Here is a 21,881-nt window from a genome sequence, read left to right as displayed (position 1 = left end):
TTACAAAGGGAACAATAAGGTTTGCGAATGAAATAAAACGCATTTTTTGTGTTGTTTTTTTTTCAAAGTCTGGAGCTTATTGTGCCGTTTATAGAGAGAGAAACGGTTTCCGTTTGTTATTGTTGTGTGGGTGGGTGTGTGCGTGTGCTTGTGTTTTTCATTGCCAAGGGAGGGGAGCAACCCTGAACTTTGTGTCGTCTACCTTGAAAAAGAAACGGGGATCGAAGCCGCTGGCCCCAGGCCGGGTGCGTGATTCGTTCGGTAATGAAATCATAGCCTTCCAGTGCGTGAGTGGGTGGATGGAGGTGACTAAGTTATTGATTAACATACGCAATGCGCTTTTTTCCACTCTGGGGAAGTGTATCGAGGGGTTTGATGAAAAACTGGTTGTGTGGGGTTTAGTAAGGATTTGCTATTGTTAGATCAGTCAAATATTGGTTATTATCAGAAACTAATTAAAATTCATCAATTTTTTATCATCAATTTACATTGGCTTAAATACTTAAATACATATTGGAACCTGATATATTTTTATATATAAAATAATAAAACAAAAAATACATCTTTTTTCTTTAAACTTCTCTGTAATACTTAAATATTCCTGTTGTCGAAAACCATCAAAACTGTTATAAAATCCATCTATTTTACTGATTCTATTTTTTGCAATAAAAGTGTTAAGGACGTTCTGCTTTTCAAAAATATTTTTGATGTTCCTTAATTCTCAACAAATGTATTAAAGCAGATTCTTGAATTTAGTTGATAAGCATGTTGTAAAATTTTATGAAATTTCACTTAGACAAATGTGTGATTATTTCGTGACAAATTACTTTTAAATTGAAGTAATTAACATGAAATTTTCTTGAAAATCGGATGTTTATCAATTGGCATGTCGCGAGATTCCGTTTTTTTTGCCCTAAAAAAATCATGTAATTTTTCCAATATTAATTAAGATTGCACTATGCTTTGCCAAATTCGAGTGATTTTATGTGTTTTCAATTTCAATTGACAATAATCATAAAACAATAAATTGTCAAATTCTGATCAACTTAAATTAATTTCTGAATTCGACGGAGTGCTTGCTTTTGCCCTTTTTATCGTCTGCATAAAAAAGCTGAACTTCGTAAGTAACTGCCCAAGTAACCACAAGCACTTAATTGAAGTGTTAATTCAGCACTAAATCAGCACTGGAATGTTTTGAAGTAGTAAATAAGCTTTGCGAATGCCAAAAATTACCAAGACTTTGCAGCTTTACAACTGGCATTAAATCACCATTAACGAAAATGTGCTTCAAATCATTTGATGTTTATCAACAAAGTAACCCATCGATACGGGAAACATTTCAGCCAGGCACCATATAATTTTCCATACAAATTTGGCAGCTGTAGATATGGATATGGACTACACTGAAAAAAAATGTTACACGGTAAAAAAACGGATGATTTTTTATTTATTTTTTTGTCACCAAAACATGATTTGCAAAAAAACACTATTTTTAATTTTTTTTGAAGAAATTTCTAGGTTGTGCAAAAAATCTTTGACCAAGTTAAAAAAAATTTAATCAACACTGATTTAAAAAAAAAATCGAATTATTTATCGCATTTTTTTTTCTATTTTCAATGTAAAATCAAATTTGCAATCAAAAAGTATTTCAGTGATATTTTGATAAAGTGTACCGTTTTCAAGTTAAAGCCATTTTTAAGTAAAAGGGCATAATATTGAATATTTAGCCCTTTTGAAATGTTAGTCTTGATTAAAAAAAATGAAAATATTTTTTTCGAAAAGATCGGGAAATTTCACGTATGTTTCACGTTTTAATATTGTAAAGCGGACCATTAGTTGCTGAGATATCGACGTTAGACAATGGTGGGTCGTTTGGGTGATACTTGGAAAACAACAATTTACATGTTTTTAAACCTTTGCATGGCAATATCTCAGCAACTATAGGTCGTATCAACAAAGTTCAAAATCGCAAAATATAGAGAATTTTCTCAGCTTTTCAAAAATATTTTTTCAAAAATGGGCAAACATGTGCACTAATTTAAAATAATGAAAAATTGTTTTCAAAAAAGTTACTTAAAAATGGCTATAACTTTAAAACGGTGCACTTTATCAAAAATTCACTGGAGTACTTTTTGATTGCAAATTTGATTTTACATCGATAATTGAAGCTAAAAAATTTTTGCGACCGATATTTCGATTTTTTGAAAAGATCAGTTTTGATTCAAAAATTCATAACTCGGTCAATGATTTTTTGCACAACCTGGAAATTTCTGAAAAGTTGGCATTTCATGTCTCCTAAAACATATCAAATTTTTTTTTTGCAAATCAAGTTTTAGCATGAGCATGAGCATGAGCATGAGAGATCACCCATGGTTGCCCCTCCGTTGCTGAACAGAACCGTAATATCCTTTCAGCACTACTGATTATAGGCTTCCACGATCCAGTGGTGTTTCCCTTATCAACAGCATGTATGAATGCGCTGAAAAGATAAAACACCATGATTGCCAAAACTAGATCAGTTGCGAATAGGTAACAGTCATTGGCCACCAACGGCGCCCGCCATGTCAGTTTGTAGACCTCGAGTTAAAGGGACGGGAATGTTAGTTGGCGCAGGTTGCTACTAGGGCAGCTGATTTACTCTGTGCTTACACCCCACGAGCGCCAGGAACCTGAAAACTTGTTAGTAGGATAGGGTGTTTGGTCAGGATTCATCATAGAAGATGATGATGCGACCCAAAATCATAGTGTTTGTTGAAAGGTATTATATATTATTCTCAAGGCAAGCAATCGAATGCTGCGGATGAGACATTTCCCGTTTATCTGTTGTAAAGTTTTTCATGAAATGGTTTAATCCAGGGCTGCGGAGTCGGGTCATATTTCAAACGACTCCGACTCCGACTCCGACTCCGGGTTTCTCAGATTAGCTGACTCCGACTCCGACTCCGGCTTTGAACAAATGGCTGGCTCCGACTCCGACTCCGACTCCGGCCTACCAACTTTAGCCGACTCCGACTCCGACTCCGACTCCAGCTTTCAACAAATGGTTGGCTCCGACTCCAACTCCGACTCCACATGTTTTTAAATGTTTCAAAAGTTAGTAATCTATTATTAGTTAATTATTTTTAAAACATTGATAAAAAGGATTATTTAAATACTCTCTAAGCGTCATGTTTTTCTCAAGAGAAATAAGTTAAGTAAAAGTTAAGTAAAGTAAATAAACGGAAAAAAGTTTCTAGATTACAAGTTTTATACGTTATGGAAACAGAAATCAAAAAATATCTTCAGTTTTAGAGGCATTTTGAGAAGAACAGTTTTGTAAGTAAATTTGGATTAACTTGCTTAACCTCAAATTTGAAAAGATTTTTTTCAAAGCTAATAAATTTAAATATTAAATTGTTATTTTTAAATGAATAACTAAAAGAAGCCTGAATGATCTATTGAACATAAAAATTCAATTGGCTAACTTTAAGGCTGACATTTGTAAGAAGCACAGTGACATGCACTTTGTTTTTTAAATGACAATTTTAAACGAAACTTTTTTTTTGTTTTTTTTTAAGACGTACATGGACATCACGCCATGGCTGATGGAGATTATTATTGCAAATCAATAAAAAGAAAATCTTTCCCAGTTCCTGAGGGAAACACCCTTGAAGAGTATTGGGGCCGGCATTTACAAAGCGGATTCAGTGGCAGTTTCATTCTCAACTTAATGTTAACATGTTAGGGTTAATGATAACATTCCATAGGTCGCCTCCCTAAGGTGTCGTGATAAGGTCCAGTTTGTGACGATACACTACCTTCCCTTTACTAAGCAATCGATTCCAGAAGGGAAAAGATCACCAGTTGTGTTGGTCCGAGCCGGGATTTGAACCCCGATCTACCGCTTACGAGGCGGAAGCGTTATCACTGGGCTACGTGGCTCGGACATTGCAAATCAATGTATCTAAACAATTTCTTCGTGGAAAGGATGCTTAAGATGTCCTTTTCAAATATCTGTGGCATGGAAAATATTTTAACCTGGAAATTTTTAATTGATTTTGATTTTAAAATTTTATATACTTTAAAAAGGAGGTGCACGATACTTCGTGAATCTTCACCTAAAACGAAGCTTTTTGGATGATCTTGCGCCTCCATCAAAATATATGAAAAAACTTAAAATATAATAAAAACAAATATCCACAAGTAAAATATTTTCTAGGTCACAAATATTTCATTTTTATAAGGTTCATTGATTTACAATAATTATCACCTTCCGTCATATTGGTGTAAGACATACAGTATGGGAAAATTCGTACCAGTTGATAATATTTTGATTCTGGGTTTTTTATTTATAATATTTGAAAAATAAATTAAAATCCTATATTTTGTTCTATAATTTTTATTATTAGTTCATTTTGTACTGAATTCTTGAGATTTGTTCAACGATAATTTGCAACGCTATCAAAATAGTTTACCTAAAATCAACATCAACATCAACAATCAATGATTATTTCAAATTTGTTGCAACTTCTTTTAACATTTTTTGTTAGTTTAAATTATTTAAAATGCAACACTTTGATTTTCTTGTACTCAGTTTGTTATTATCGTTGATTATTTGTTACAAAAGTTAAACTGTCAGTGACTTTTTTTCGATCTGCAAAAACAGTGATTACTATTTATAATCTTTTTATGTTCCTCGTAAAATTTTTCCTAAAAAATTATATAACTTAAAACCTCTAAGACATTCGCTATAGGGGTAAAAGATGACTTTGTGTGTACTTTTTTCAGAAATAACTGAATGAAATTCGGTCAAATTTGAATTGAAAGGGAACATAAATATAGTCTGACTACATAACCAATATTTTTTAATTTTTTTTTTTGAATGATGATACTACATACTTGGGTAAGAGGTTATCATTTAGTGATTATAGTGTAATAACACAATTAGAGCTTTTCAATCACAATAAAAAGCTTCAAATACATAATGGCATCTGATAAATCAATTAAAAATATAAGTTGTTTTGTAAATTAAGCTGTTACATACTGAACAATAAAAAACATATTTTTTGTTGAATTTAAGATGACTCCGGCTCCGACTCCGACTCCGGGTTATCAGAAATCTTTGGCTCCGACTCCGACTCCGACTCCAGCTCATCAAATTTAGCCGACTCCGGCTCCGACTCCGACTCCAGCTGTTCGAGTTTTGACGACTCCGACTCCGACTCCAGGTCCCCAAAAAGACCCGACTCCACCGACTCCGGCTCCGACTCCGACTCCGACTCCACAGCCCTGGTTTAATCTTAGACAGCCGGCTGTGGAAAGATAGAACCAACATCATTTGTAATTAAAGAATGAAGGATTAAACAGTGTAACTTGTAAGTTGGGATGATTTCAGGAGTTTTAAATGATTGATTTTTAGTGCGGTATTGATTAACGAAGCGAACGACGAGTTACCATGTTTATCGAGCTCAAATGATAAGATTAGGTTTTGCTACTGTTGCAATTATTTTACTGTTTTCAATATAAAAAAAACGCGCGTTCAATGCAAATAATTTGTCGACACGAATGCTTAAAAAACGCAAAAAAAATCTGCCGAGACGACCAAAACCGTATAAAATATTATATCAACCGGATTATAAAACATTATTAATTTTATGATTTAACAAAATCAAATAATTACTAGTAAATAGAAAGTCAACGCGTTTGAGTTTAACGTCCGAATATGCATTATTTACGCGACGAGAATATTTAATTTAAAAGTAGTACAGTCATCCCACATATTCGGAACGGTTTCCAAATCGGCCAATGTTCAAAAGTCATAGCAAATCGATAATTGAACTTAATGATTTGTTTTAACCTTCATTTGAAAGCTTTTCTTGCGATTTTTCGAATGCTGTATCGAACATCTGCAAATGTTAACTTTTATATGAAGTTTTTGAAGAATTACTTTGACCCTTGATATCCACAAATTCGGAACACTTTTTTCTTACGAATGTAAACAAACTTTGGATATCTCCAGGGGTACATATTTATTACCAAATAATGACTTCACACACTCAAACCAATGAAACTCAAGCTTAGTGATGTTTTATACATGGTTTGATAACTTTTTTTGTGAAAATATCAGTTAAATTCAGGTGTTCCACAATTGTGGGAGGCACAATAACATCCCACAATTATGAAACAGGCCATTTGGAGGGAGTGTTTTGCTGCTCTGGACAAAATAGTCTAGGAATGAAGTTTTTGTTCAAAAAGTACTACTTTTACTAGTGAAATAGCAAGATAATGTCCAAATGAAGGTTCTAAAAATAGGAAGATCGACAGAAAAGCTACTTTTGGCATGCTATTGACAAATTATCATAAAAGTGTTCCGAATTTGTGGGTGTTCCGAATATGTGGGATGACTGTACTCATTCATGCTTCCTTACATTCATGACCAATCATACAATTCTTTAAATCCAGAGTTTTTTTGAAAAGGACCTATAAACTATTGTCTTTCATATGTTTATAGGACCTATTTAAAAAAACTCTAGAAATGATTATGACACTTCTCAATTTTTTTTTTGCAAATCAAGTTTTAGTGACATAAAATTAAATTAAAAATCACCAATTTTTTTACCGTGTATCATTGTTTTTCAGTGAAGCCCATATCCATACCTACAACTTTGCCAAAGACACCAAATCGATCAAAAAATTCTTTCAAAAGATACAGATTTTTGAATTTTCATACATCGTTTTTGTATGGATAGCTGCCAAATTTGTATGGAAAATTATATGGACAAACTAATGATGCAAAATGGCTTCTTTGGGCATACCAAAGGCACTAAAATAGTTTCATTCGGATTAAAAAATACAAAAATTAAAATTAAAAAAAAAACGACCGATTTCGTAGAGAATTGCGCATTAATGTTCGATGCATCAACCACATCGATTAAAAATTTCAAAACAAACACTCATTTCAGAATTCATCATTTGTCTAGCGCGCATCCTTGGAGATCCACGAGAAAAATGCAAGAATAACATCAAAGTGTCACACTCACACATGAAACGCAACAGGAGAAAAAAAAACAAAGGAGGCCACCAAGTGTGTGGAGCAGCTGTTTTTTTCCCCAGCCTTGACGTCGATAAAGTAGTTTGTTTTTGTTCGAGCTTTCGGTGAGGTATTAAATCAGCGTCACTGTGCGCCACTTGAAATATTTCTCAAGGGAAAAGTGCTGAATCAATGTTTTGAAGCATTATTTGCTGATATTAAATGCCAATATAATGCTGATTTAATGCCGCCATTTAGTGCCTCGCGGTAACTTGGGTGTACTTGTCGTAAGACTACGTTTAAAAACTCGAGTCGCGGTGTCAATATGGTACTGCCTTCCCATTTCATCTTATCAGAATCGAAGGGTCACGATTTGCGCAATGAATTTTGATTTTAATTGGAAATAATTTTAAGATTATTCGAACATTTAATCAAATCTGGACTTGATTATTTGAAATTGTTAGACTTCGCATAAATCTGTTTAAAATACAAATTAATGCTGACCCAATCTTTTGGCATTCGTAGACTTATGAATAACTGGATTTCATAAGTATTTTTATTAAGGTGTAAAAAAAATACATGGAAATTGTTGAATCTTAAGAATAAATGATTAATAATTACTTTTTCATTCCTAAATTCACAGATTTTATTGAACTTTTTGAGGAAAAGGTAGTAAAATTATGCATAAAAATAATAAATCTGAAAAGAAGACCCAGTTTAAAAACAAATTGGGATCATATGAATGCCACTGAAACTTACAGTAACTTAAAGCTACCTAAAACTTTAAAATTTTCCGAGGCAACTAAACCTCTAAAGTACATGTCTCCATCATCACCAAACTAGGTACCCAAACTACTACCCTTCTTCCCTATTCCCCTAGTGCTGCTGGCTGGTGTTGTAAATCATAAATAATTCATGCTGCAGTGGTTTTTGCTGGGGCACGTTTTTGTGCGGTCCAGCAGCAGCTGGGAGAGGGGCTTATTTACACACTACTCCGATGCGAGTGGCATCATTTTTGCACGTCTTTGGCTTGCAAATAAGGATCGGGGAGGGGAGTGTAAATTGTAAATCGGTCACATGTGGATTTTTGTGGGGTTGGTGAAAATTTTGTCCCGTTCGGCACGGTTTGTGGTCTCGGTTCGGCCGGGTTTTCCGAAACGATTTAATAACTGTTGAAACAGAATTCGATTTAATTGTTTGCTTTCAGGACTGAGGTTTGGGGAAAATCTGAATTTGAATTTCACTGATATTTTAAAATTTGAGCGAATGGAAAGATTTTTTTAAGCGGTTTGCTTTGTTTGCTTTGATTGCGATTTCAATGAAACATTGTAGACATTAGCCCGGGTCAAAAAAAAATAAAGTTGCTCAAATCAAAAATTATATGAGATTGCCTGAAAGAGTACTCAAAATGGAGGCTCAGGCCAAAATTTCAGCCCATTTGGTTGAAAACTCGCTTGCCTTGAGCAGGAACAAGTTTAAATGGGAATTAACCCGTAAAACTGGAGCATTTAGGTAAATTGCTCTGTACAAGTCAGCCGTTAACAAATGACGACTTTTGTATACCATGGGGTTCTAGGAGATGGTCTGGGGAACAATTCCTCAGAAGGGTGCAAGGCGATCCGAGGCCCCTGATCTTGCCTTGAACCGGATTCATTCCGGCGTCGCAGAAATTCTCATGGTCCCAGCTAAATGTATAAGGAAAAATCAAAGCACACTAAGAAGGCTGTCTCGATCAGAGGACGCCACATGGCAATCAGCCACCACGCGGCAGGAAAATAACTTCAAATTCGGCTTCAAAATAACGTTTAGCGTTGTTAAGGTGTTTTTGATAAAATATCTGGTTGAACAAAGTGTCCTAGGAATAACAAAACCACTTTAAAAGCAGAAAATGACGATACCCTCCTGCCACGTTTTGGCTGATTGCCATGTGGCGTCCTCTGATCGAGGCAGCCTTCTTAGTGTGCTTTGATTTTTCCCTATACATTTAGCTGGGACCATGAGAATTTCTGCGACGCCGGAATGAATCCGGTTCAAGGCAAGATCAGGGGCCTCGGATCGTCTTGCACCCTTCTGTGGAATTGTTCCCCAGACCATCCCCTAGGACCCCATGGTATGCAAAAGTCGTCATTTGTTAACGGCTGACTTGTACAGAGCAATTTACCTAAATGCTCCAGTTTTACGGGTTAATTCCCATTTAAACTTGTTCCTGCTCAAGGCAAGCGAGTTTTCAACCAAATGGGCTGAAATTTTGGCCTGAGCCTCCATTTTGAGTACTCTTTCGGGCAATCTCATATAATTTTTGATTTGAGCAACTTTAATTTTTTTGACCCGGGCTAGTAGACATGTTATCCTAGGCCTAGGATAGGAGCCAATAGTACTCGACAATAACATTTGAGAAGGGCGTAAGGTATTTAAATATTTTTGTATTTTGTAATTTAAAAATTACTGTACTCTAAGCCGTTGCGTCGTATCAAAAAGTGGTCAAAGACAGACTTGTAGGAAATTGGACGGGCTTTCTGAACAAAAAAATACATTGAAACAAAAATACAGCCACATCTATGATATTTTTTGATTTTTAAGTCTGAAACTTAAGGTAAAAGGTGATGTCACGATTTTTTTTCGTTCAAAATTTTTGAGGAAATAGCCTAAAATATGGTATGTCTCTCCCAAAAAAAAATACATAAATCATTTACTAAAACTGTTTTTTTGAAAAGTGGTCTGAACGTCAAAATTTTTGAAAACCGGTAGTGGGAATTGATTCTCCAGACAATATACATAAAAGTCTCCATATTTACCATTGTCCTATGTCCAATCCTTGGGAAGATACAGCGGTTTTAAAAATAAAAATGTTGAAGAAACGGGATTTTTGGTAGTTTTTTGGCAATTTCTATATGACAGACTTAGTTTTTCAGTCTCGTAAATATTTTTACCGGAAAGTCCGTCAAATTTCCCGGTTACATATTTCAGGGTATAATAATACATACAATTTCATGAAATAACGCAACAATTATTTTACACGCAGCTGTATTACTACTTTTATTTTGCTGTGTACACAGTAAAAAATAATGTAAATATGGAAGGTGTATTTTTGGAAGGTTGATTACCTCTTTTATGATGTAATTTTACCACAAATTAGACTAATTTTTTTTTTTCAGACGTAAAATTACACATTTTTTCTGACATTTTTTTTTACTGTGTATATATTCATGCTTTTAAATTGAAAACTAATGAAATTTAATCAAATAGTCTCTTTGGATGAAATATTTTTTAAGTTGTTATATTCTAATCTAATCAGACCCTAGCGCAGCCAATCTTTCGAAGGGATCCTGGAGAGTGCCTTAGGTTAGATGACGCCTAGCACTCTTCTTGTCATTTATTAACATTTGTAGTGCGCCATTGCATTATAATGCATTGAAACATCATAAGCGTTAAAGCGGCCAGGCCTACTGCGTAAAGCCGTATCGCAGAGATGACTCGTAATTGGGTTGAGTTTGAGCACTGAGTGTTCGAACAACAACACTATTGGGTACTAAAGCCCTATGTCAATTTTTATGTACAACGGTAAATAACACGATTAAAAACAATTTCTGATCACTTTTTTTTCATTTTAATGCAAATTTTTTTTTTTGACTAGACAACATTTTTTCGATGGATCAACTATGGTCCCCTTGGAACGAGCTGTCAAGTAGGAATTTTTCTGTCAAGAAGGACCGCGAGGTTAATTTTTCAAAATTGATTTAAAAATCCATTTTAAACTCTTTTTGGTCGTACAAAGGTTCATTGTACTCAGAAAAATAAGCTTTATCGCTGTAAACAATAATATCAGCAATCTAAGCTTCATTTTAGAACCCAATTCTGAATCGACAGGGGAGGAAGAAGCGTGGGGACACACCACCATACGCTCCGAGATTTGGTTGTATTCGTTGGGAGCACCATGCTAAGAAGGTTTGGTACTCCGGGACCCTCTGGGATGGGACATTGTATTTCCACGAATGCCCTGGACATTATTTGCCGTGGTTATAGCGCCACAACTCGCTCAGGATGAAATATTTTTTAAGTTGTTATATTACAAAAAAAAATAGAAAATTGATAAATTTCACGAATTTCACGCCGTCCAGGATATCGTCAAAAATAACTAATTGATCCAGGGTATTTACTCGCTTAATTCTACAGCAGTTCATAAGATTTTTTTTCCTTTTTGAGTTTGATAAATAATTTCGAGAAAAATTGTTACAATTTCACACAAACACAAAATTTCACGGGATTTCGCGGAAAAAACCTAATTTCGCGGATTTCACGCTGTCCGCGGAATCGTGAAATTTCACTAACCCTAGTTATATGCAATGCAAAACACTTAAATAATTAAATAGTTCAGGGGATTTTTCCTATCTGGTGCCATCAACAACAATGTCGTTTTTATTTTTTTTTTCCTTTCTCACTGAGGAAAGGCTCTAAAATCACTCGGAAAATGAACTTTCTGAACTTGTTCCAGAATAGGGAAAGCTTCAACCAAACTCCATTTGTATAAACAAATTCTCTCCTAGACCTATCTGATTGATATCTCCAAGCTCGTTTTCCGAATGAGCTGTAATCTGTTTTTATTATACCATCTGTTGAAACTGTAAATCGACTTGAGCCCATCTCCGGGTTCTAAACGACCTCCCCCATTTACACAATTAGCCTAAGCACAACCTTTTAATCTATAAAGTAGTCGAACAGAGCATGAAACCTTCTTCCCAAAGAGCTCGTCTCATCTTTAATCCTCAGGACCCACATAAAACATTAAGGCACATACACACACACACTCTTCCACAATGACTATCAGCTTGAGTGCGGTGTGGTGGTACACGTACGAACGCACACACACACACACATTCGTACACATTTCCTAACCACCAGCATCACCACTCACGTTTCGGTTGCGTTGTAATAAAAGATCCGAGAAAATTTCCCCCGAGGCTGCCAAACAGGAGAAAGGGTGGCGGTTATCTTCCACAGAGCTTGAGCTTTCCCATAAACACACCACTATCTCCACGGTGAAAGAAAAAGGCATTTCACCACACAAGTGACAACAGTCGATGGGACGATCGTCAGCGTGTGCTCGTCATCACCAATGCGAGCAGCGAATCAAATGGTGAGGGTGAAATGGGGGGTTGGTAAGGGAACTTCCCCTCCCAAATCCCAGTTCATATCTACCGAATCCACAGGTGAGTTTACTGACTAACCAAGCGAGTCACGTGGCGCACAGTGGGATGAAAGGTTGGACAAAAAAAAGTAGCTTTATTGGTCTTTTGGAAAAATATGAATCTTTATTTTGTTAAATCTCTTTGCACAACATTAAACATAAACATTTTTTTCAAACAATTTTTGAGAAAATTTTCTAACTTTTCCAGAAATGAATATTTTTTCCAAACCCCTCTGTCCGTCGCGAAACGTTCCACGGTAATCCAACCCAAACAACGTCCCCACCCACATCCACCTCCCGAGAGGGGTGTGATGTTTGCTTCGTGGCGGCGAAAAACGTTTCATCGCACAAACGGTCTCAGCTGTTTGTTTGGAAGTGTGGCCCACGTGAGCAGCACGCGAAATTGGCGATGTTCACCGAAGTGAGGAGGAAAAAATCTCGAGTTCCGCATCGTGACTCCCTGGGGGATTAACCGGGTGAGCTTGCCACCCTTTTTCTAGACATAGGGATTCATGCTGCTCCTCTGAAGCTTGGTTGCTGCCTTTTCAACTTTGACAGTTGGAAGGGGTGTCATGGTTGAACTTGAGATAAGTCAAGTAAATCAAATTTGTTATCAGGGGTGAGTTTGTTCAAAGGAGAAGATTGTTAATTGATTGATTAGAAATTATGTAAAATAATATCTGATGAACTACGATCAAAGGTGTAAGTTAGGGTAAAGTTTTGCTTGTGGTATTTATAATCTCTTGTTGAATTATCGCACTTGAATATGCCGATAAAATAAACACAGCATTTTTTTTTTGGGGCAAATCTCAAGCGCGAGCTTGGTTGGACGTAACAGAAGCAGGCTCTCTGTCCTTGAAATTTAAACAGGTTTTCTTTTTTTTAAATTTAATTGACAACAGCGAAAAAGATATGCGACGCACATCATCCCCTGAAATCCAATCGCCAAAATGGCCCATTTCCCAGAATGACCAAAATTCATTCGGATCTTCTTGCACCCTTGGAAAAAGTTGAAGGAAATTGAATTTTATACAAGAATCCCACACTTGGACAATTCTGCCGCACCGCTTACACTATGGTACATTGGGTGGCCAAGTTTCAAAAAAGTGACCTTCTCCCAATAACTATTTGTTGGTAATTTTTTCTCAAAAGTAAACATTTTAACTAACAAAAATCCAAATTTTTAAAGCTCTAAGATTGTTCATTACGGAGATACGCAGGCTGAAAGTCAAAAAATGTGGTAAAATACTAGCGTTTCTCGTAAAAAAGCTACCGTAAACTGGGGTGACTTTGATAGCCCAGGGTGACATTGATAGAAATTTAATTTGATCACTAATTTTGATACATCCAATGTAACAGTCATATTTTTGCATATATGTTCAATAATAAGCTATCCCTTAATGTTTGCATACTCAAAATTCTCAAAAAAAATTAGATATTAATTTGACGGACATTTGAAAAACCTATCAAAGTCACCCCGGGCTATCAAAGTCACCCCAGTTTACGGTAATTGTTTAATTTTAACATAGCTCAGCCATTTTGAATATTTAATAAGGACAATTATACATCGTTGAAAAGTTAAAAAGATAATCTTTGAAACTATTGATAGATATAGTGTTGTTTCCAAACCAAAAACTGAAGTTTTCATTGAATAACATTGAATGATCTAACATTGCTAAAATTTCCAGCCTGCGATTTTTTGCGTTTTTGGAGATATGCCATTTTGAACATTTACGTTTTATCAAAATTTGCTGCAATCTACATATGCGCCCGTTTATTTCACTTGCTTTGCTACCTACTTCGTGGGCATCGTCGCTTCAAAAATCAGTACCTGGTTTTAAGAAGCTCGAAATGACTTTATTAGAATTTTCTGTTGCCTACATTTAAAATGAGTACCGTAAACTGGGGTGACTTTGATAGCCCGGGGTGACATTGATAGAAATTTGATCTGTCCAGTAATTTTAATACATCCAATGGAACAGTTACATTTTTGCATATATGTTCGATAATAAGTAATCCTTTAATGCTTACATACTCAAAATTTTCTAAAATGTTGAGACATTAATTTGATGGGCATTTCAAAAACCTATCAAAGTCAACCCGGGCTATCAAAGTCACCCCAGTTTTCGGTACCTTAGTCAAAATAAGGTATTCGTACCGAAGTTTCTCAAGCGAAACTGGAGAATGGAGAATCTCAGTTTAATACCGAAAAAAGTATTCAGCAAAATATTGACTAAGCATGATGAATTTCTGCGATCAATCCATGAAACTACATTTACATTTACATGAGTTTCGTGTTCACTCGCGGATGGTTGCTCCAGTCGGCAAAGATTCGCTCGGCGATGAGTGAGTGGTTTCTGATCATTGAACCGAAAATCAGGACCCTTGAAGTGCGTCCATTCCGGGAATTCCCCGGACAAAAATCCTGGGATTTTTCCAAAACTGGGAATTCCCGAATCCCGGGATTTTTCTATATTTTGTCCCGGGAATTCCCGAAATGGAAAACAAACCAAATTTTGGTCTAGAAATTTAGAATTGGGGATGGAAATAGATCAACAGTTGAATACTTAGTCATCGAAAAGTATTTCAAAGCATTAAAATTTGTATTCGGCATATATCACGATTTATTTGGCTTATTAGGGAAAGTTGTTAAAATTTTAGTTTACAGATCCGCAAAATGCTTTGCACCTTAAATATTTTCTATTATTTTTCTATTTTTTTAAATAGACGTAGCATTATATTCACAAATATTTATGACTTTAAACTTGAAAAAGTATGATATTTAAAAAAAAGTAAACTATGTATTCATCAAAATCTGGCATCTAAAGCAAAACAGAAAAAAGTAACGGAATAAGATAGCCGTTTAAGCATTTTTTTAGAATAATGTTCTGATTCTTTTGATTGATTTCGGTTACAACAGGAACAAAACAAAACAATAAGTACACTGATTTCCAAATTTATTGCTAAAAAATCTCCTGTACCTATTCAGACTTAACGGTAGTGACTTAAAGAAAAAAAAATGTTTCAGATAAAAAACATAAAATTCTATACTTATTCAAATTGTTATATTGTCTGGTATGATTTTATTTCTTGTTGTTTTAGACAGTATCAATAACATTGTTTGAGCTTCTATAGTAATGTTATATAAATAAATAAACAAATGAAATATATTAAAAATTGGGCTTCATTTAAATTCTAAAGCACATCAAAAGAACGCATTTTTTAAACTGTTTTAAACTATCTAAAGACTGCTGTCCTTTTTCAGATTGAAGAGTAGCTTATTACCAATTAACATTTTTGAGTTAATTCTATGATTAAAGCTCTGGAAGGCATCATCCCCAATCGGCCATGTTTGTTTTAGAAAAACATTCAAAACTTGATTCAGAAGTTTTCTAATCTAATCTAATATAATCTAATCAGACCCTAGCGCAGCCAATCTTTCGAAGGGATCCTGGAGAGTGCCTTAGGTTAGATGACGCCTAGCACTCTTCTTGTCATTTATTAACATTTGTAGTGCGCCATTGCATTATAATGCATTGAAACATCACAAGCGTTAAACCGGCCAGGCCTACTGCGTAAAGCCGTATCGCAGAGATGACTCGTAATTGGGTTGAGTTTGAGCACTGAGTGTTCGAACAACAACACAATTCTGAATCGACAGGGGAGGAAGAAGCGTGGGGACACACCACAATACGCTCCGAGATTTGGTTGTATTCGTTGGTAGCACCATGCTAAGAAGGTTTGGTACTCCGGGACCCTCTGGGATGGGACATTGTATTTCCACGAATGCCCTGGACTCTATTTGCCGTGGTTATAGCGCCACAACTCGCTCTCTGTAACAGTATTCCTAATTCCAGTTTACTCTCACCAAGTCGTCATGGCCTAGTGGTTAGCATTTTTGCTTACCAATCCAAAGGACGGGGGATCGAACCCCGCCTCGAGCGACTTTGATTTTTCGTTCTATTCATCATTTCAAATTTCTATGTACTAAACTTTCTCGTTGTGAGCAGATGGGAATCGAACCCAGAACCATTCGCTTACAAAGCAAACACCGTAACCAGTCAGCCACGGTCGCTCCCTCAAATCTTGATTCAGAAGTTTTCAATCAAAAAGAAGATTGAAGAATTGTAGATTTGAAGATTTGAAGATTTGATGATTTGAAAATTAGACATTTGAATATAACCTTTTTTCAATATAATTGTAACAATTTTAGAATAGTTATAAAATCAAAAATACAAGTGTTTTAAATTGAATTATACAACTGTCCCGTTGTTTTGCAATCATAGATTTCCAAAATATCAAAGTCCTAAAGAAAAAAATGGGAGAAAAAACTGTAATTCCGATGCTGCACATTGTAATTTCATAAAAAAAAAATCAAAATATTTCTAAAAGAGCCTAAACATGCTAAATGTTATTAGTATGTCAATTGAATTTTCAAGTTTTTTCAGACCACCATTCAAGCATGGGGCGACATAAATTTCAAAAACTATTTGCAACGGATTTTAAGCCTATAATATAAAACTATCAACAATTTAAGCATAAGCATAAGCATCCCAAGTAGCACACTTTGTTCGCCAAAAGATTTCCGAACTTGTTGTTGAACTCATTTACTATGCCCAACGTAACTGAGAACTCTTGAACGCTGGAAAAAGCGCACGTTTTTCTGTTGTTGAACATCTCTTAACCCGTTAGAAATGTGCGTGGTTTAATTAAGTTTTACCAGCGCACGTCCTACTTGCATAGAGAACGTTTGTTGAACATGTCATGAGAACTATTGACTATAAGATTCTGAACCGGGTTGGATAACGTCGTTAGATTCAGAGAGATATGTTCAAGGTTCAAGGTGTTCGCTCAAAAGTTATTTTTTCTTCATTTAATGCTTTATTTGTGAAAAATGTCGCTTCACGATATTTAACTACCAGTTTTTTGTAATTTTTTAGTTTGGACAGGGATACGCCATTTATGAATGATGGATAATAAAAAAATATCAACCATAAAAAATCATTCAATTTCTTAATTATGCCTTTGGGATTTTTTTTTCAATTATGAGTGCTAATTAACATCGCTTGCTACTACAACTACTACTCTACTACTGCTGCTGGTTCCCGGTGCTACATTTTCAGTTTTCCTTTTTGATGAAGAATGCTCAGGGCAAGTATCGAACCCAAGATCACTCCAAATATCAAGTCCGGGCGCGCGTCTGCTTCTTTCCACGAGGGGTTATGTTGGATGAGCAGGCCTAAACGTCAATAAGAAGTCTGCGGTCATCTAGGTTTTACCAAGTTCACTAACAGTTTGCCAAAACTTCTTTCGAACATAAGTTGTTTCTATTTTTAGAACTATCCTTGCTTGTTTCGTCAACATGTCCTTGCTCGGTGTTTAGAACACGAACGCGAACTTCACATAAACAACTAGTTTACAACAAATCCCAGCCGAAACCAAAGGTCAAATCTATCATGTTATCACGTTTAGCAAACTGAAATGAAACATCATGTCTGCAAATATCATTTTGCTTTTCGAGTTCTACAAGCATGTTGCATTGAGGTCAGAATAAACTTCAAAATGAACTGTTCGTAATCCGTTGCTAAATTTGGCATTTGTGTTACACAGCCATGTTGAACAATGGTTTTTTGGTCAAAATGTGAACAATTTACCAAATTTTTAACTTTTGTTCAATAATTAACAAATAAAAACACTTATGCAGCAATTGTTGAACAACAAAATAAAGAGCGATGTTTTTCTTGCTACTTGGGATAGGTGCCCACCCGCAGTTGCTACTCCGTTATTGACCAGGACCTCCAGAAGTTACATCCACGAGCCGTGGAAGATGAGTGGGAGCTATCTTTCCTCGCTTCGCAACTTCTCAAAGGCCCCTATCATGCTGATCAATACCGGCGCCGGCCACGACCAGTGGTAGGGTCACGGGGAAGTGGTTGGGAATGTTAGTTCGATACTTGAGTGATAGAGACCGCCCAATCGACTGCATCTCCGACAAAGTATCACATGAGTTTTGAGGGGGTTAGTAGATAGGTGTGAGGTCAGGATTCACGAGTGGCAGTGATGTAACCATGAGCATTTTGTTTATCGGTTGAAATTTTAAATCTTAGGAAGCCAGCTGCGGAAAGATAGATAATTGATTATTTAAAAAAAAATATCGAACGCGTGCCAGCCGAGCAGTAGTGCTATGGGCTGGACTTATTAGTATATTTTTATTGTTTTTACAAAATAACGCGAGTAAATTTCAAAAATAGTAAATAAATGACGCTTTACTCTTCATAAAATCGATAGTTTGATGAGTTTATACTAAAACTGCCAGTTAGAATAAATTTTTACGATCATTTACGACGAAAATTATCGCGAAAAAAACAGGACTGCGCGTCCCCAGAAGCACTGCACTTATCAATATAAAACTATCAACAATTTCAATCATAAATTTGTGTTTAAAAATTGTTATTAAAAATATTGAATTTTGATCATTTGAAATGAACCAAGAAAAAAATTTAAAGGAAGCAACTCTAATTCCACAACAAAGAAACGGACATTGAATAAATGTTCCCGCAAACAGCTTTCGTCGTCCTCGTCGATGTTGCGACCCCAAAATGGTCACTGAACTGGAAGCCTGGGAACCATGCTGCGGGACAAAAAGTGAACAAGCTGACAGGTGTTTTTCCACCAACAAACCGTATCCTTCCATTCCATTCCAAATGGGAGGAAGAAAAAAAGAAAACGTGGAGAGTGTTAACGACATGATTGAACGGTTTTCTTCACCCTCAGCTTCTTCCACCCTTTGAAGCTTGCGTCGCTTTCTTGAACGAGATTTCTCTGGGTGTAGGTGTGGAAAAACGAGGGATGACTCGGTGTAGTTCACTACAAAGGTGAGGAAATTTTTTCTCTCTTTTTGGATTCATTGTACAGCACCGAAAACTTAGTCTTTCAACATTTTCCTAATCATTGGGATCTCTTGACAAAAAAAGTTCTTCCATCCAAAAAGTGTTAAATCTTTTTGTCTATGATAACTAAGTCCATCCATCGAAGTTTATCTTCGTCAACCAGGTTGATGGTTTAGCCAAAGCATTCTGACACACATTTTGCGACGATTTGTGAAATCTGAGGGATTTTTCACTATGCCACGTCAATCACACATCCGGTCGACCGGTCCCAGATGACCCTTTCACGGTGACGGAACGACCGGGCGACGGATTTCAGTCTGTGAGGGTGTGTGAGTGTAACCACCACACCACATAAAACGATTTACGATCACCTGTCACGCTCAACCAGAGTTAAATCTTCGTCAAAATTGTGGGTGTGACCAATCGAGTGAATTGAATTACAAGTGTGTGCTGTGTTGAGCTATAAAATGGCGATGTCGTTGACTGGAGCGTTTCATGAATAGCTTAAGTGCATGTCGACGAAGGGGTTAATGACTAGGAAATTGAAGTTTATGGCGAAAAACTTGATCGAAGTTTTTAAATATTTCATTCTTTTTCATGTAATTTCTTTAACTGATATTTCCTATTTAAATTTTAAACAAGTTTAAAGCAGTAATATCAAAAAACTTTCAAAAGATTGTATGGCCCAAACTCTCCCCCTAGACCCAATGTTACCCCTGCTGACGGTATGAGAAATAACAACGATGTATTTACCAGGTTCAATTATAAGAGTTCAGTGACATTTTGTCTGATTTTCCCATGAAATCAAAACCCATTTCAATTAATTTTCCATATTGCAAATTCTTGGAACCAAATTTTATTCACCGCAAAATTGGATTCTCCGAAAGAAATCATTCAATCATAAAGACCGAATCTACCAGAGCTCAAAATAGCTCGTTCCACTCGTTCCAATTTCTGGTGACTGATTTATTATGGCTTTTGAGGTTTTGCCAAAAGAAAATATCCGAAGAAACTATTTATAAAACCCTCCCTGCTTCCCAGAAGGAAGTCACACAAACACTTCAAACTCATTTCAAATCAAGCCCGACAACATTTTTCCTCGCGCAATCACGGCGAAAGTGTCCTTTCAACCAGCTTGGCGCGTTTCATCTTTCCGCGACAACTTTTTCACCTCGCCGAATGATGCAGTAATGAAAAACAGTTTTCCAGACACTTGGTACTGAAAAGGGGAGAAAAAACCTCAAGCTCTCCCCAAGCTCTCAAGCGAAACAGCTTTGAATAAAACACGATTTTTTTGCTTTCAAAAAAAATGTCTTCAACATGAATGTCAACAGCTTCACAAAGATTGCTAGTCAAGTGAATAATCTTGTTCTGCACATGATTACCGATTTGGTGGAAATCGTTCAACCCATTTCTTGCACTCATAAAGTTTTTTTTTATTTCTCTTCTGGAAAGTCTCCAAAAAAGCCCTGCCAAGTCACAGATGTTTACGTCCTCGTTGGCACCACACAAATTTGTGAGTTATTAATTCGTAACATTATGGGTAGCAAATAGCTCCCTCTCACAAGCAAGCAAGCAATTCTTACCCTCGTTGGCAGACGCCTTTCTCCGGCTGCGGCTAGAAATTCCGCAAATGGGTCGTACACTCTGCTTGGCTATAAAGTTCCGTGGATCGCACTCACCTGTGGGGCAAAGAAGAAAATTGTTGTACGATTAGCTAATTTCACAGTAATTTTTGAAGAAACATAATCTGCGTAACCCACATACAAACGATTCAAATATGAATAATTCAAATCATCAAAAAAAAATAGCTTGAGAGCAGTAACAAAATGGTGAGTGAGTAATAGGCCCACCCTCTCTTCTCCAGCAAACGGTACAATTTCACCCCAAACACACGCAAAGAACTAAGGAACGAGTGTTATATGGCAGAGTTTGGCCGCCACCAGATGAGGGGCCGTAAAAAGCTCTGGGCTGGTTGGAACCGCCAACGACGACGACTACGACCCGGACTCGGAACGTACCAAACCGAGGGAGTTTGGCTGGTTTATGGTCCTGACGTAGATTTATGGATTCTGAGTGCTCGAATGCTAAGTTTGGGCAGAGGCGTTTAGGTGGCGTTTAATCAATGTTGTTTTAAGAATCTTTTGAACTATTTTTAATCTCTTGAGTAATTTTCAGAAACTCAAAATAAAACATTTTACTTTTTTTCATAGTTGAACTTTAAAGAAGATTGATTGGTGCGCTGGAAGTGGGGACGTGAAGTCGTGATTATTCAGGTTATTTTTTTTTGTGTGCTTTTGTGTCGTTGTTCGTATGGGAGTTATCGTGCAAGCAGTGGTGATGGGGAGATGGATTTTTGTGGTGTTCTCTTTGTGCTGTGTTCGTGTTCATGTTCATGCCATGGGGGATCATAGTGCTAATGAATATTATTGCGCGTCAGTATCGTGTAAGCAGCAGTACCAGGATGATGGTTTTATTGTCGTGTTCGTTTTGTAATGTATTTGTGTTAAAATCTAGCTTGGTTCTTTGTGGTGATGGAATTGTTTTTGGTGGTGATGGTGATGGTGTTAAATAATAAGATCATTCAATTTACTAACGGTGGGTCTCGTGGCGCAGGGGTAGCGGCTTCGGCTGCCGATCCCGATGATGCTATGAGACGCGGGTTCGATTCCCGCCTTATCCACTGAGCTTCTATCGGATGGTGAAGTAAAACGTCGGTCCCGGTTTCTCCTGTCTCGTCAGAGGCGCTGGAGCAGAAATCCCACGTTAGAGGAAGGCCATGCCCCGGGGGGCGTAG

General features: G+C 36.4%; 1 protein-coding gene across 7 annotated transcripts in view; it reads right to left on the bottom strand.

The window, feature by feature from the left end:
* LOC6049979 overlaps positions 1–21,881 on the bottom strand; it is a 215,151-nt gene that overhangs the window by 128,698 nt on the left and 64,572 nt on the right. For 2 of the 7 annotated variants that reach the window (XM_038262874.1, XM_038262875.1), the window contains exon 1: positions 20,671–20,766. The exons of the other annotated variants lie outside the window; for them this stretch is intronic. The gene's annotated coding sequence lies outside the window, so the exon portion shown is untranslated. Of the gene's footprint in view, positions 1–20,670; positions 20,767–21,881 lie in introns of those variants that run through there. 7 annotated transcript variants of the gene reach the window in all.

This window comes from Culex quinquefasciatus, chromosome 3, assembly GCF_015732765.1.
Source record: "Culex quinquefasciatus strain JHB chromosome 3, VPISU_Cqui_1.0_pri_paternal, whole genome shotgun sequence".
Taxonomy (NCBI): domain Eukaryota; kingdom Metazoa; phylum Arthropoda; class Insecta; order Diptera; family Culicidae; genus Culex; species Culex quinquefasciatus.
This window is presented reverse-complemented; position numbering and strand designations above follow the sequence as displayed.